General features: G+C 39.4%; 1 protein-coding gene across 6 annotated transcripts in view; it reads right to left on the bottom strand.

Moving 5' to 3' along the window:
- The window catches only part of IGSF11 (immunoglobulin superfamily member 11), a 156,887-nt gene that overhangs the window by 88,082 nt on the left and 53,795 nt on the right, over positions 1-15,010 (bottom strand). The window contains exon 2 of one of the 6 annotated variants that reach the window (XM_072964710.1): positions 2,704-2,786. The exons of the other annotated variants lie outside the window; for them this stretch is intronic. The gene's annotated coding sequence lies outside the window, so the exon portion shown is untranslated. The remainder of the gene's footprint in view (positions 1-2,703; positions 2,787-15,010) is intronic. 6 annotated transcript variants of the gene reach the window in all.

The raw sequence follows: 15,010 nt of genomic DNA, 5'->3' as shown, positions 1-15,010 counted from the left end.
TAAAATAACATTAACCTGTACGTGAAAAAAAAGTTTGACACTATATCTTCAGAAAGGAAAGCGGTGACATAAATCTAAAGGGAACGAAATAACAGGGACCCAGAAGTGGGAGCTGAGATTCATCTAAGTCAGCAGATGACATCTATTTGCACTCGTTAGCACTGCCTGGCATGTGCTACACCACCCCCTCGGGTAATTTACATTTTTTTTAAAGCATGTATTTCTAAATTTAGGAAGTTAGGATAATCAGGGTGGAAAAGCCCATCTGTTTGACGTTCACTCCAGCTGCTACAGATTCTGAAATGAAATTTGAGTATTTTCTTGTCTGTTTCATCTTACCCAGTCTGGAATAGGAGGACATGACAGAAGCATAAAAGTAGCTAAGGGCAGAATATCATATATACACATACACACACGCTTTTTTTTGGTGTACACAACACCTCCATTGTATTTAAACAACCCTACCACAAATACATGTGCTATTTATACACACTTGTGTACACTCATGGTATATGTACAATTTTCTTGTGATGTATTTTGTTGAGGTGGTGGTGTGACAGAGGCAGAAAGACCCTAGGAAGAGACAGTATTTGACCTTAAAGAGGTTAAAATAAGTGTGAACAAGAGAGAAAAAGTAACTCAAATATTGCTTGGCTGTATTATTTGTCTTTATTGAAAAAAGCATTAACCTGGGTTCTAGTCCAAACTTTTCCACTTACAAGCTCTGTAGTTTTGAAAAGATTACTTTACCTCTCTGGATTTCTTATACACAACATGCAGGAATAGAGGCAGGAAGGGAAGGAAGAAAGAGTTGAGCAGAGAAGAGAAACCAGAGACTAAAGGTGCTTTCCAGGTCTACAATTCCAGGACTGTATGACAGCTGTAGGAATGTTCGCAAAGAGCCACTGTAAGCATAAGAAGTTTTCCCCTTCTAGTTTGAAATTTTCAACATTCAACCAGAAGCAAATCAATCAATACTTATTTATATATCTGTTTATCGCCTTTAAAGTGCATGAGTCATTTATACCAGAAGTTAAATAAACATCTAGTAAACACTAAAACAACTTAGAAGTATTTTTAAAATAAACACAATTCAAACAGAACCCTTTTACATTTCTAAAGTACAAAAATAAAGAGAAAAAGAGAAATAAGCATTATCTAGGATGATGTTTACTACTGGTGATAAACATCAAATGTAATTGTTGGTAAAGCCACAAAAAGAGAAGTTTTTTTCTCAGTTAGAGAAATAAATATTTTCCGGGTCCATAAACCTTTCCTGAATACCCTTCCCATGTAAGATACTATGGTATAAGCAATATCGAGCAATGACTGTCTCAGATGAAATTGTTTAAGTCTTTATTACTGCTGTTAGCAACAGGGAATCACTTAATTAGAAATAAAAACCATAACACCAGCAGAAGCCGGTTTCAAATTCTTGTGTAAGATCCAATTATCTAACATGACCAGTGGCATTTCAGAGACAGAGACCCAGCACAGGCTGTGCCCACCATACCCTGCAACTTCACTAAGGAAACTGTGATATATCTGGAGGACACAAACACAAATCAAAAGGCTGTAAAAAGCTTTAAAAAGCATGTTTAGCATGATGTAAGGAGACTTAAGTTCTTTGCATAGTTTCTTTCCGTGTCAGTTACACTGTTCCTAACCTACCACTGTGTTATAAGTGAACAAGCATTTTAAGAAGCAGCACGGACTTGGGAGTTAGACTCCTCCTATGCACGTGGTGTGTTAGGGCCATCGCTTCATCCAGCCCAGCCACCCAGTGGGGTGGGTGTTGTGTGCCTCACTTTCCAGTGAAGAAAAAGGTTCAAAGGCTAAACAATACTCTGACCAAAATAGAGGCAAAAACATGGAACCATCTGACCATCTAGCCTATCCAGGTGAGCAGGGGTGCAGGTGTGAGACCCCTCCAGGAGAGGCGGGACATAACAGACAAGCGGTCTGAGACCAGATGGAAGGGCTGAGCTGAAGAGCTTAGCAACATGATGAGCAGCGCCCAGACAACAGCAGGTACCAACACAGGGTGTAACCGGCTGGACCAGAGCCAGGCAGGAGGCACAAGGGGTGTCCCGCCGGGCTGCAGGAGCCCAAGAAGGGGGGCAGAGGTGCAGGAGCTCTCAGGAGTGAGGGTGGAGGGGTCCTTGGGCCAGGTAATTGGGGAAAACAGGGTGGGGTGTGGCCTGTGTTCAAAGCTTCTCAAAGTAAAAACGGCCTAGAAATATGTCAGTATAAGCAAATAATGGCATGATCGTTAGTGACAAAGATGATGGTCATTCATGGTAATTTATTAGTCAAGCTGTCATTCCTAATTCTTTTTTAAATCATCTTTAGAAATCTAAAGGGAAAAGCCAATTTTCACCAGAAGGAAGAGAACATTGTAAATATAGAATTATTGACTATGCAGGAAAATGTTTAGAATGCTGAAGCAAATAGTTCAATGTGTACAGATTACATGCATAATAGAGCTTCAAATGAGTTGCCATAGCTACAAAAAGATAATTAATTTTGAGGAAACAAAAGAAAAGAGATACCAGCAGGGGCAGTTTTCAAAGAGCTAAAATTATAAACATAGCATCCAAATTTAACTCACTTCCTAACAGGAGTCAGCACTGCTCCTCTGCACGTGACCCCTTCTGATGCTGTCCTCACCTCTCCCTCCCCATCTGCTCTGCCCCGCCTCACCTGTGCTCCGCTAAGTCCTCTTCAGACTTAGCTGCGAGACGCTGTTCCATAAAGTCTCTTTGAAGTCCAGTTGCACTTACAGCCTGAAATATACAATTATCGCTTATTACTTAAGAAACAAATATCAATTAAGCACTGGCTGTGTACCAGGCGCAGTGCCTAAGGGTAAGGAAGGAAGAGAAGGATTAAACAAAGAGGTGAGTGCACAGATTACAGAAAACAGGAGGGGCTGAAGCCTGAACAACATTCTATGGACCTAGGGAGGGAAAAAGCCAAGTCAGGGAGACCACGTGGAAGGTGACATCCAACCTGGGTCCAGAAGCATAAGCCTTATTTTCCAGGCCCAGAACAAAGAAAAGGAAAAGAGGTTTCAAGTTGAAATGACAGTATTTTCTTGCTCTCCTTTACCTGAAGCAAGAAGAGGATAGGTTTTGTATACCAAAAGACACAAGCTGTGTCCTTATTTAACTTTTCCTTATTTATAACATGGAAATAATGCAACGGTGTGGTGAAGCTTAATTATATAATGTATATTTGAAGGATGAGTATCTAGCAGTGTTCTTCTTTCCCTCCTTGAAAACTGTCAACTCAGTGAAGGCTGGAATGGAGTTTTGTACATCTTTCCTACCACCTGCAGAATCCAAACATCTAACACCTAACACAATGGCCAAGCACGATTTCTTGTTCATATAATAATTTTCAATCATGCCCCTTTGAATGTGAGAAGTTATAAATCTTCTACCATGTCAACTTATTTGAAATAAATAAAAACAAAGCTCTAAACTCCTATGGCTTGTATTGCATTATCCAACAGGCACACCCAACAAATACTTAAGGCACCAGCAAGGCAGGAAGAGGGAGAGAGATTTTTAAGGTTGACATTTGTTATTTCAGAACAAAGACTAAAGCAGTCCTCTTGAAGGAAAAAAAACTCAACTGTGTTGGACTTGCTCACCCTCCCTTCATAGTTTATTGTCTCATTTTGAGTTTCACAGGAGGGAGCACCATATCTTTTCATGCTTAAGGTTCTGAAGGTCTTTATAAGTTCCACTCATACAGCTCATTTAAATGCTCCCCAAATTCTTCTCCAGGTAGGCCACAGAATGGGGACAAAATCACCACAAGTCAGAGTTTAGAAGAGAAAATGTAACCTAGGCACTGACTGCCTGAGCCTGACGCAGCAGTGGGCACTTCACACATTACCTTACTTACTCTTCCAGGCACTAACTCCAGGTACTGAAATTCACGCTACTCTCCAACCGCACAGTCATCCTTCCCCCTGGAAACACGACTCACATTCATCTGTCTCACAGGCTTGTCTTCAAGATTATCAAGTAGACACACCCAAAATGGCTAGGCGAGGTGGGTACACAATAATGGCAGCTATGACCTTAGTGGAAACTTGACATCTGGACTGGACACTTGGGACACCAAACACAGAAGCAATGTGCTGCCTGAGAGAGGCACCAGAAGTGCTGGGGCAGCGGAACTGAAGCCTGGCAGAGCGGGCACCGGAGGCGGGGCGCCTTGGCTTGCCACCCTTTGGCACATGTGCCCAGTGCCTATTCAACGCCAGTGTTCCAAGCTGTTTAACCACATTCAGTTCACTGTGGGCATCGCCGTATTGAAAAAGCCTGCCAAATCCAAGTATTTTAAAAAAGCACACCAAGTGATCAAGCAAATAAAGAGGCTTTTCTTAAAAGAAAAGATCACTTATTGAGATTCAATAAACCACTGTAGTCGGGTCCGTGCACTTGCTTACACACTTGCTGCCATGTTGGTACATCAGCTTAAGTTAAAAACTAGGACAGAGCTCAAGACTGGCGCATCTGGCCAGATGAGGACCCTAGACTCTGTGGGACTAGCCATACATTCAAGCCAAATGTTACCAAGAGGACAGCAATAAGTACATTTACATTTCTTTGTTAATAAATAAGCATATGCAAAGAAGTAGAACCTATTTTCTTTCGCACTGATATGATCTTTTTACCATTTCTCACCTCCCAACAACCCACAAAACCAGGTGGGAAGCAGGGGTGAGGGGGATAACTAAATTCAGCCCAATCTGGTCATTGAAGGCCAATTCAATAATTTGAACAATCTCTTTCAGTAATCTTATAGATGTCTCTTTGGGTGGCTCAGATAAATGGTCAGTCTTTCAGATTTCTTTCCCCTTGTCCTGTTTTCCTTCAAGATGGTACCTGACTGCATGAAGGAGAGCATCCTCAAACTCCCCTAGGCAGAGAAGAGAGGTGGCCCTCTAGGTCCTCACTGGCCTCTTTGGTAGAGCATCTTAACTGCCACTCCCAGATGAGTAACCAGTGAAGTGAGACTGGTCCCCCGTGGGGGTGATCTTTCCAGTGGTGGTGGTTGTGTTGAATGGGGAACAGTGGTGGGTGGGTCTGTGCTGGTTCCCAGCCTGTACAATGGGCCTGGCCATTTGTCTCTGATCTTGAAATCCCTGCACACATAGATTTCTTCACACTAACCTCAGACCCCTCACCAGGATACGCAAGCACTTCTAGGTTTCTCATGCACTTCCCACGGGTCCTGAGGAACCAGGAGCATTGCCTCCAAGCCATCCCTCTAGCATGTGGTCCAAGTGGCCAGCTGCATGGTGTACAGACCCCAAGAACCATACCACTTAGGAAAATGACATGGCCTGGTCAAAGTACGAATGAGAAGGAGACAACACTTCACTCATACCATTAACATAACAGACTAAATCATAATGAGCTGAATCAGGTTTGTCTTTTAGACTAAACTCACGGAGTCCTGAAGACTAGACCATACACTTTTTGCATCTTTCTATCTTCAGATGCCTGGGGCATAATAAAGCCTCCCTTTTTTGTTTTGTATTTTCCTTGAAAACTGCTGAATCCAGAAAAAGCAGAGCTGTTTTGTCTCATCAGCTGGGATAAAGACCAGACAGGCCGTGCACAAGGCCACTATCTGGCTGCATCTTCTTCCACTTGACACCTGAGCTACTACATATCTTCACTTCAGCTTCCCCACATGATTCTGACAAGTGTGCCACACTTACTCCTTTTCTGATTCACATAAATCTCCAAGTTGTAACTGTGTTTATAATTCTAACTATAGTTACATTGGCATTAAGTTCCTTAAGACCAGGTACTGTATTGAATACCCTGTGTAACCCACAATGCCTGGTATAGTGGCATATACAGAGTAGGTGTCTCAATAGTTTATTGGAAAATTAGAGAATATACTTTAAAAAGTTGAGATATTCTCTAGCAAGAAAAAGAAAAATATCAAATGAGTACAACACAAAAGTTTCTGTGATGTCTCTGAAAAACATTTCTGGATCATAGGTAAAAATTCCTAGTACAAAACAAAAGTAAGGTGGTGGTGTTATAATGCAAATTCCCCAATAGTTTTATAATATTACAAAACTAAAATGATTGTTTTTAAAGGGAAGCAATGTAATAGTAAAATTAGATGACATTAGTGAAGGAAAAGGAGATGATGGTAAAGACAGCAGTGACAGCAGAGGAGGAAGAGGGAGACAACACACACAAAAAGAGAAGAAAAGAATGCTGTAAAGAGGAAGTTATAATTGAACACTATTTAAGAATAAACTCAGACTTCTTCCCATTCTGTTTGAGTCCCTGTGTCTTTTGGGAAAGGAGTCTTTACGGCTTGACCATTGGTAATAAGCATTTACTGATCACTTATCACGTGCAAAGCATTATGCTAGACCCTGGAGGTAAGATGAAGGGTAAGACCCCATCAAAGCACTTTTCTAACCAAAAGGACTGGACGTAATGTAAACAGGTAAATCAGCACAGAAAGTTTCAGTCCTTGACTTTCAACTCTCAGCACACACACGAAAAACCAGTTCCAGGTGGGCTGCAGGTCAAAATATAAAAACTAAACAGTAGATTTACTGGAAGATAATAGACTATCTTCATTACATTGGGTTAGGCAAAGATCTCTTAGCCAAGATAGAAGAAGTGCTAGTCAAAAAGGAAAACAAAGTTAAAACTGAATTAAAATTAAGAACTGTTCTTTAAAAGACACCAAAATATGAATGAAAAGGTATGCCACAGAGTAGAAGATTTTACAACACACATAGCCAATAAAGTGCCAGTATTTCAGCAAAAGTACTTTTCAAACTCATACAAATCAGGGGGAAGAAAGACATGCAGACTCCCTAATTTTAAAAATTGGCAAAAAAACCAAAGGATCCATCAACAGATAAACGGATAAACCAATGCAGCATATACATAACAATGAAATGTTATTCAGCCATTAAAAGTAATGAGGTTCTGACACATGCTACATAACACAGATGAATCTTGAAATCACACTAAGGAAACCAAATCAGCCACAAAAGGACAAATATTGTATGACTGCACCTATATGAGATACCTAGATTAGGCAAATTCATAGAGATTCATAGGGGTAGAGGGAATGGGGAGTTACTGCTTAACATTTATAGAGTTTCTGCCTGGGGTGACGAAAAAGTTTTAGAAACAGATAGCGATGAGGGCTGTAGAACATTGTGAAAGCGCCTAATGCCACTGAACTGTACACTTAAAATAGTTAAAATGGCTAATTTTATGTAACAGTTTACATTGAGTCTTAAAAATTAATAATGTAATATACCAAAAAGCATTGCCTGTGCTCCTTAAATGGGTGAATTATACTGTATGTAAATTGTATCTCCATAAAGCCGTTTCAAAAAAGACTACCAAAAAGACTCGAATAGACAATTCCCAAAAGCGGATACCTAAACGGCCAGTGAGAAAGGGAAAAGGTGAGCAGTCGCACTAGTAATCAGGGAAATGCAAAACACCTGCAAACAGGCACACTTGAGGAGTTGCCATTATTTCCCCAGCAGAACGACGAAAGTAATAAAATAAGCCGACAATGCTCGGTGTTCACAGGATGCAGAGGAAGCAGAACTCCACACGCTACTGCAGGGCGCAAAGATCAGCACACTTTGGGAAAACGGCAGCATGTACTAAAGCTGAATATATGCAGTTTGTGTCTTAGGTGTACACCCGACTCTGACATATCAAAAAGCACATACAAAAACGTTCGCAGAAACACTGCTCCCTACAGGCCGAAACAAGAAACAACCTAAACGTCTATCAGTAGTAGGATGGATAAATCCATACCATGGTGCATGCATACCATGAAATGCTATACTGTTATGGGAGCGAAGAAATTACAACCACATGTAACAGTGGGGATAAATAGCGTAAACAACGTTGAATTTTAAAAGCCAGACACAAAAGAATGCATAATGAATATGGATGATTCTATTTATGTAAATTTCAAAAACAGACATACCAAGTCCTGGTGTTAGAGGGCAAAAAGTGGTTACCTTTGGGGAGCAGGAAATGGTAGGGCGAATGTGAGGGTCTTTGGGGGCTACTGGGTGTGGGCAATGAGTGGTCTTTGGATCTAGATGATGATTACATAAGTATATTCATTTATGATAATTCATTAAGTGGTACTCAATATTTCTACACTATTTTTGTGTACATTGAACTTCTAAAAACTTCAGTCCCAGTCACTATGCTCTTTTCTAATAAATACAGCAACTTCGAAATATATCATAATCAAAGAAAAAACTGACTACGTCATTGTTCTTCAGTGGACTGTACAAAGTATAAATTACAGAAAGACAGCAGGAACATGTCAGAAGAAAGTGGGAAGCTACCGTAAACTTAGTTCATGTAAAGGAAAAGCCTGAGAAACTGTATTAACCTGTTCGAAACTGGAGCACAAATGAAACGCAAATTCAATTCACAGCATAAAAGAATCTGGGCGGTTTTTTTTTTCTCATTTTTTGTGAATGAGAAACATCTATGCTTTAGTAATAAAAGCATTTTAAAATTCACATGAATATCTCATTTTCATGTATAGAATTTCCACTTTTCGCCTGTAAAATGAAAACTGGATTGTCTGTTACCTAATATAAGATAAAAGGCTGCTGAAAGACAAAGATCTAAAATTCATCCATGCACTCCACAGATTCAGCACCTGCCATGTGCACAGAACGAAGTGCTCACCCTGGGGAGCTTGCAAGAAAGTATGAGAAAACAAGGCGCAGCAGTGTGGAGGCGCTACCAAAGGAGCAGCACGAACTGCCATGACGTTGCTTAGGAACCTGTAAGGGTTCTGAAAAGACCTCTTACCAAAAAGTCAGGCTGGGATATAAGGCAGCCTCAGAGGAAACAGGCTCGAGCTGTGCCTAGAAGGGTAGGTAGGATGGGTATCAAGAGAAGGAGGTGAGGTGTTTCAGACCAACCAGAAGAGGAAGGGAAATATGAGCAACAAAGCTGAAGAGGCAGTACCGGAGTGTCCCAGAGGGGCAGTGGAAGCTTGCCATATCGGGGGAGGGGGGAAGGGGGGAAAGCCACAGAGGACACTGAATGATGCTGCAAAAACTTTGGAATTTACCCTTTAAGATTTCTGGAGTTTGCTGTTATTACTGTTGTCAAAGGAAGGGAGAGATATGATGAAAGCAGCATTTGACAGAAAAGTATCCTGGTAGAGAGTAAGCAATGGATCAAAGAGGGAAAAAATGACGTAAAGAGCAGCCTAGAAAACTGCTGGAATAATGCAAACTTAAAATGATAAGAATATAAATTAACGAAGGTGGTGACGAAAGAAAGGAGAGCGAGACGTTAAGAACACCAAGAAGAAATCATTTAAAGATTCGGTGGTTCTAAGATGTGAAAAAACTGAACTATTTTTGCCTAGGAACAGGCCCTGGGATCACACACTGCACAGCGTAACGCTGCCACAGCCTCCAAAGTCCAGGCAACATCAGAAGCTTGGGCCACACACACCACCAGTCTGCCTGAGATTTCAATGGATACCTAAAAAAATACTGCAGTGATTATGTCAAAGAGGGCTCTGCCTATGCTTTCCTCTAGCAGTTTTAGAGTATCTGGTCTTACATGTAGGTCTTTAATCCATTTTGAGTTTATTTTTGTATATGGTGTTCTAATTTCAGTCTTCTACATGTAGCTGTCCAGTTCTCCCAGCACCACTTACTGAAGAGACTGTCTCTTCTCCCCAGTATATTCTTGCCTCCTTTGCCACAGTTAATTGGCCATAAGTGTGTGGGTTTATTTCTGGGCTCTCTATCCTGATCTGTGTGTCTCTTTTTGTGCCAGAACCATACTGTTTTGATTACTGTAGTTCTGTAGTCTGAAGTCAAGGAGCATGATTCCTCCAGCTCCATTCTTCTAAAGATGCATTTGGCTATTCGGGGTCTTTTGTGTTTCCATACAAATTTTAATTCTTTTTGTTCTCACTCTGTGAAAAATGCCATTGGTATTTTGACAGGGATTGCACTAAGTCTGTAGATTGCCTTGGGTAGTATGATCATTTTAACAATATTGAGTCTTGTCATACCAATAGGCACATGAAAAAATGCTCAGTATTGCTAATTATCAGAGAAATGCAAATCAAAACTACAATGAGGTATCAGCTCACACCTGTCAGAATGGCCAGCATTCAAAAGTTTACAAATGATAAATGCTGGAGAGGGTGTGGAGAAAAAGAAACCCTCCTACACTGCTGGCGGGAATGTAATTTGGTGCAACCATTATGGAAAACAGTATGGAAAGTCCATCAAAAAACTAAAAACAGACTTACCATATGATCCAGCAATCCCACTCCTGGGCATATATACAGAGAGAACTCTAATTCAAAAAGACACGTGCACCCCAATGTTCTCAGCAGCACTATTTCCAATAGCCAAGACATGGAAACAACCTAAATGTCCACTGACAGATGACTGGATAAAGAAGCTGCAGTATATTTATACAATGGAATACTATTCAGCCATAAAAACTGACAACATAATACCATTTGCAGCAACATGGATGTTCCTGGAGAATGTCATTCAAGTGAAGTAAGCCAGAAAGAGAAAGAAAAATACCATATGAGATCGCTCATATGTGGAATCTAAAAAAAAAAAAAAAATACAAAACAGAAACAGACTCATAGACATAGAATACAAATTTGTGGTTGCCAAGGGGGCGGGGTGTGGGAAAGGACAGACTGGGATTTCAAAATGTAGAATAGATAAACAGGATTATACTGTATAGCACAGGGAAATATATACAAGATCTTATGATAGCTCACAGTGAAAAAAATGTGACAATGAATATATATATGTTGACATATAACTGAAAAATTGTGCTCTACACTGGAATTTGACACAACATTGTAAAATGACTATAACTCAATAAAAAATGTTATAAATAAATAAATAAATAAAAGTTATGTTTACACTAAAAAAAAAGCAGCTGTGGTATATTTATACAATGGAATACTACTCAGCCATAAAAAAATAATAAAATAATGCCATTTGCAGCAACATGGATGGACCCAGAGATCATCATTCTAAGTGAAGTCAGAAAAAGAAAGAAAAATATATGATATCACTTATATGTGGAATCTAAAAAAAAAGAAGACACTAATGAACTTACCTACAAAACAGACTTATAGACATAGTAAACAAACTTATGGTTACCAGGGGAGGAAGGAGGTGAAAAGGGATACATTGGGAGTTGGAGATTTGCAGATACTAACTACTATATACAAAACAGATAAACAACAAGTTTCTACTGTATAGTACAAGGAACTATATTCAATATCTTGTAATAACCTAAAATGAATATCTATGTATATGTGTGACTGAAACATTATGCTGTACATCAGAAATTGACACAACACTATAAACTGACTATACTGCAATTAAAAAAAGAAAAAGAAATAGTGAGTTTTCCCATCCAAGAACACCATCTATCTTTCCATCTGTTTGAGTCATTTTCAACTTCTTTCACCAGTCTTTGGAGTACAGGTCTTTATGTCTATATACAGATATAGATAGATATATACACACATGCACATACATACACACAAACTGCCATGTATAAAATTAGATACGTGTGTGTGTACATATTGGCAAGCATATATGAAATAGAAGGGTCAGTAAAGGTTTTGTGAAGTATGTGGAAAAGCTGAAGCAGTTCACCTGCCATATTTGGGTAACTGGAATGGAAGGAGTTGGGGCAAGGGTTCCACTCCCCTCTTACTCAAGTCAAAGAGAAAGAGAAAGAGAAAGAAAGCTAGCCTGCCAACTTCCACTGTGTCGAGAGAATCTGAGGTGAGAATTCAAGAGGAAGTGCTCAAGAGTGCAGATTATTTTTGTGTTCATGGTCATCATCGTCAGTTTATAGAATATTTGTTAGGCACTGACAGAGTAAGCAGATTTGATTATTTCAATGCAGGCAGATGGCTTGGTCGTGGGAATCGTGAAGAGATTTACTGAGCGGCTTCATCAGATCAAGGACATTATGGAATTAAAGGGCTCCAAGAGACCTTACTCGTCCAGCTCCCATTGGCTCACAACATTACACTTTCTTACTAATGAGAAATACAACTCAACCCCCTGAATTCGAAGTAACCAGGGAAGGAGGAGGGAAGAGCACAATTAATTTGTTCAAAGAAGTGCAAATGTTAGGATGGAAGCTGGAAATATAGATTGATCAAAGGGCAGATGAAACATGTCTTGCTCTGAGAACAATAAAATCATGAATTAGGAAGAATTAAAAGACACTTCCAAAAAATATTTTCATGAAAATAATCATATTTGAGAAATTATAACTATTTTGGAGCACAAAACTCAAGAACCTTCTCTACTAGTGTGTTTTAGCTTCAGGAAAAATTTAATGATCTGACAATAAACTATAGTTACCAAGGAAACACAGGAGGCAGTGAGTTTATGAATCTCAAAATTATTTTGGCAATTCTGCCAATGTGACTAATGTCCATTAGGGAGACCACCTGGCTATGTATGGAAACATCCTCTTTCATGAAAATGCACAAAGAACAGCTGGGAAACATTATCAATGATAAAAGTCAGAATTAAATGTGCTTGACCACACTCCTCCAGAGCTTTAAGTATTACTACCTCCCCCAAACTCAATGGTTTTTTTTTAAAGCTCCCAGGCTTTTCACTTTTAATCAACAATAGCACTACTAAAATGTCTATATTCATCATGTCACCCAGAATAGATAAATTTTAGACACCTATACCTGGCTTAGACCAAGAAAAGTCATTATGAGATAAAAAGCAGGGAAAAGTTATGAAAATTGCACTAAAGGACCAGAACACAGTGATTGTGGTAAAAAGCTTCTTGTCACATTTAAAGCCTGCTCACAACTGACCCTCTCCTGATACATACAATACCTGTTTATGTTATAAAGGGTATAAGAAAATAAAGGTGTATGTACATAGCCTGAGTCAAAGTGTACAGAAATTAATTTTAAAATAAAACTTTAAAATAAAATTATTTATATTTAAACCACTTTTTCTAATCTTTCTACAACAGATGAAGATAGGTTTAGTTCCTCAAACAAATATCACCATAAAGTCTCACTATATTGATTGGAGGAGAGGGAGAGGAACGTCAAATAACTATTTTAGGAAAAGTTTTATTAATATGTTAACCTCAGTCCTATATTATTGCCAGCTTATTTTATTGCCAATATGCTCTATCCTTGGAAGCCAGGTTAAAGCATCATGAGATCACAGAGCTGGAAAAGAAGAGGCGATTACCTTATCTAACTCCCTCATTTTGCAAGTGAAAGCAGGCCTGGAAAACTGGACGAGGTCACACCTCCACTGACAACCCTGCAGATAACTCCTACCTCCTGACTCAAGTTGTGGCTGAGCAATCCTCGTAACAGTAACTGCCACTCACGAAGCATTTTCTATGTGCCATGCACTATGCCAGACAGTTTAGAGGTGGCATTTCATTTAATTTAGTACCTTCTCAACGCACTGAAGACCAACTCCACTCTATATGATAATCAAACTCAAGCTCAGGACATTATAACATTTCCTAAGTCCTACAACAAATAAATGACAAGTCAGGAATTCAAACCCAGCCTGTCTGACTACACAAAGCCCATGAACTTTTACACAATGCTATTGTCTCCCCCCAGATGCTGAATGTGTACAACCAAACAATTCCTCTTTGGGCAACCTAGACTACAAAAATACCTACACAAATGTAGAGATTATACGTATAAAGATGTTCACTACATCATTAACACTGAAAAATCAGAAACAACATAAATATCCGACAAGGGGGAAACAGCTAAATAAAGTATAGTATATACACCTATGAAATACTATATGGTCACTAAAAAGAATGTGATAGATCCATGTAACAGATGTGGCAAGATGCCCATATCAAAGTGCTATGTTTTAAAAAATAAGTTGTAGAACAATATTGATGGCATTATTTTTTTAATTACATGTACATGCCGGCCTTGTGATTAGAAAAAGGTCTGGAACAATGCACAGCAAAAGCAGAGAATTCAGTGGGTGGAGGCAGGGTATGAGTCAATTCTTAAACACTTCTTCAGTGCTTGAATTTTTATGCCTAGGAGATGTTACTTTCGTAATGCAAAAAATTATCATACAAAAATAAAGAATTTTAAATAAGTCTATTATTTACTTCAAAATAATGCATGCATACCCCATTTAATGCCATCCCACATAGCAGGGACTGTGTGGCTATTTGTCTCAAACACTTTTCAAAAAAAGAAAAAAAAAAGAGTCTAACATTCCATTATAGCGCAGCAGCATTTCAAGTATGGTCCACAGACCTACGAGGGTCTCCAAGATCCTTTCAGAAAGCCCATGAGGTAAAAGCTTTTTTCTTAATAATGGTAAAATGCTATGTGCCCCTTTGCCTGTGTTGACATTTGCACTGATGGTGCAGAAGCCGTGGTGGGTGAGAGTGCTGGCGCCTTGGCCCAAGTCACAGTGCCGTCACTAAACTGTAGGAGGAGTTGCTGTAGTTGTCACCGTCACGCACTCCCGGCTCAAAAAGGAAATGCAGTTTCTAAAAAATGTCTTTGTCAAGGAAAACAGTAATTGTATTTAATCTTGACCTTTTATAATATTTATGCATCCCGTATGCTGCATATCAGAGCAACATGGTTGTCCTAAGGAGAAGCGCCAGGGCAGCTGTCTGAGCTCAAAACTAACTCAACTATTCGCTTTTTCCACCGATCAGCACTTTGACTTGAAAGAACAACTCACAGACAACACTCATTCAGACAGGAATCTGGATGACATTTTCTCAAAACTGGACAAAATAAGACTCTTGCTTTCAAGGGAAATAACTGACAACTGTTTGTTGTCAATGATAAAATTCATGCAAATAGGGAAATTTTGGAAAACTTGTATCTGCCACTGTGAGCAGAACAGCTTCCTAATACTTAAAGACTGCTCTGG

This window comes from Vicugna pacos, chromosome 1 (genome assembly GCF_048564905.1).
Source record: "Vicugna pacos chromosome 1, VicPac4, whole genome shotgun sequence".
Taxonomy (NCBI): Eukaryota; Metazoa; Chordata; class Mammalia; order Artiodactyla; family Camelidae; genus Vicugna; species Vicugna pacos.
The sequence above is the reverse complement of the archived record's forward strand: the minus strand, read 5'-3'. Positions and strand labels throughout refer to the sequence as shown.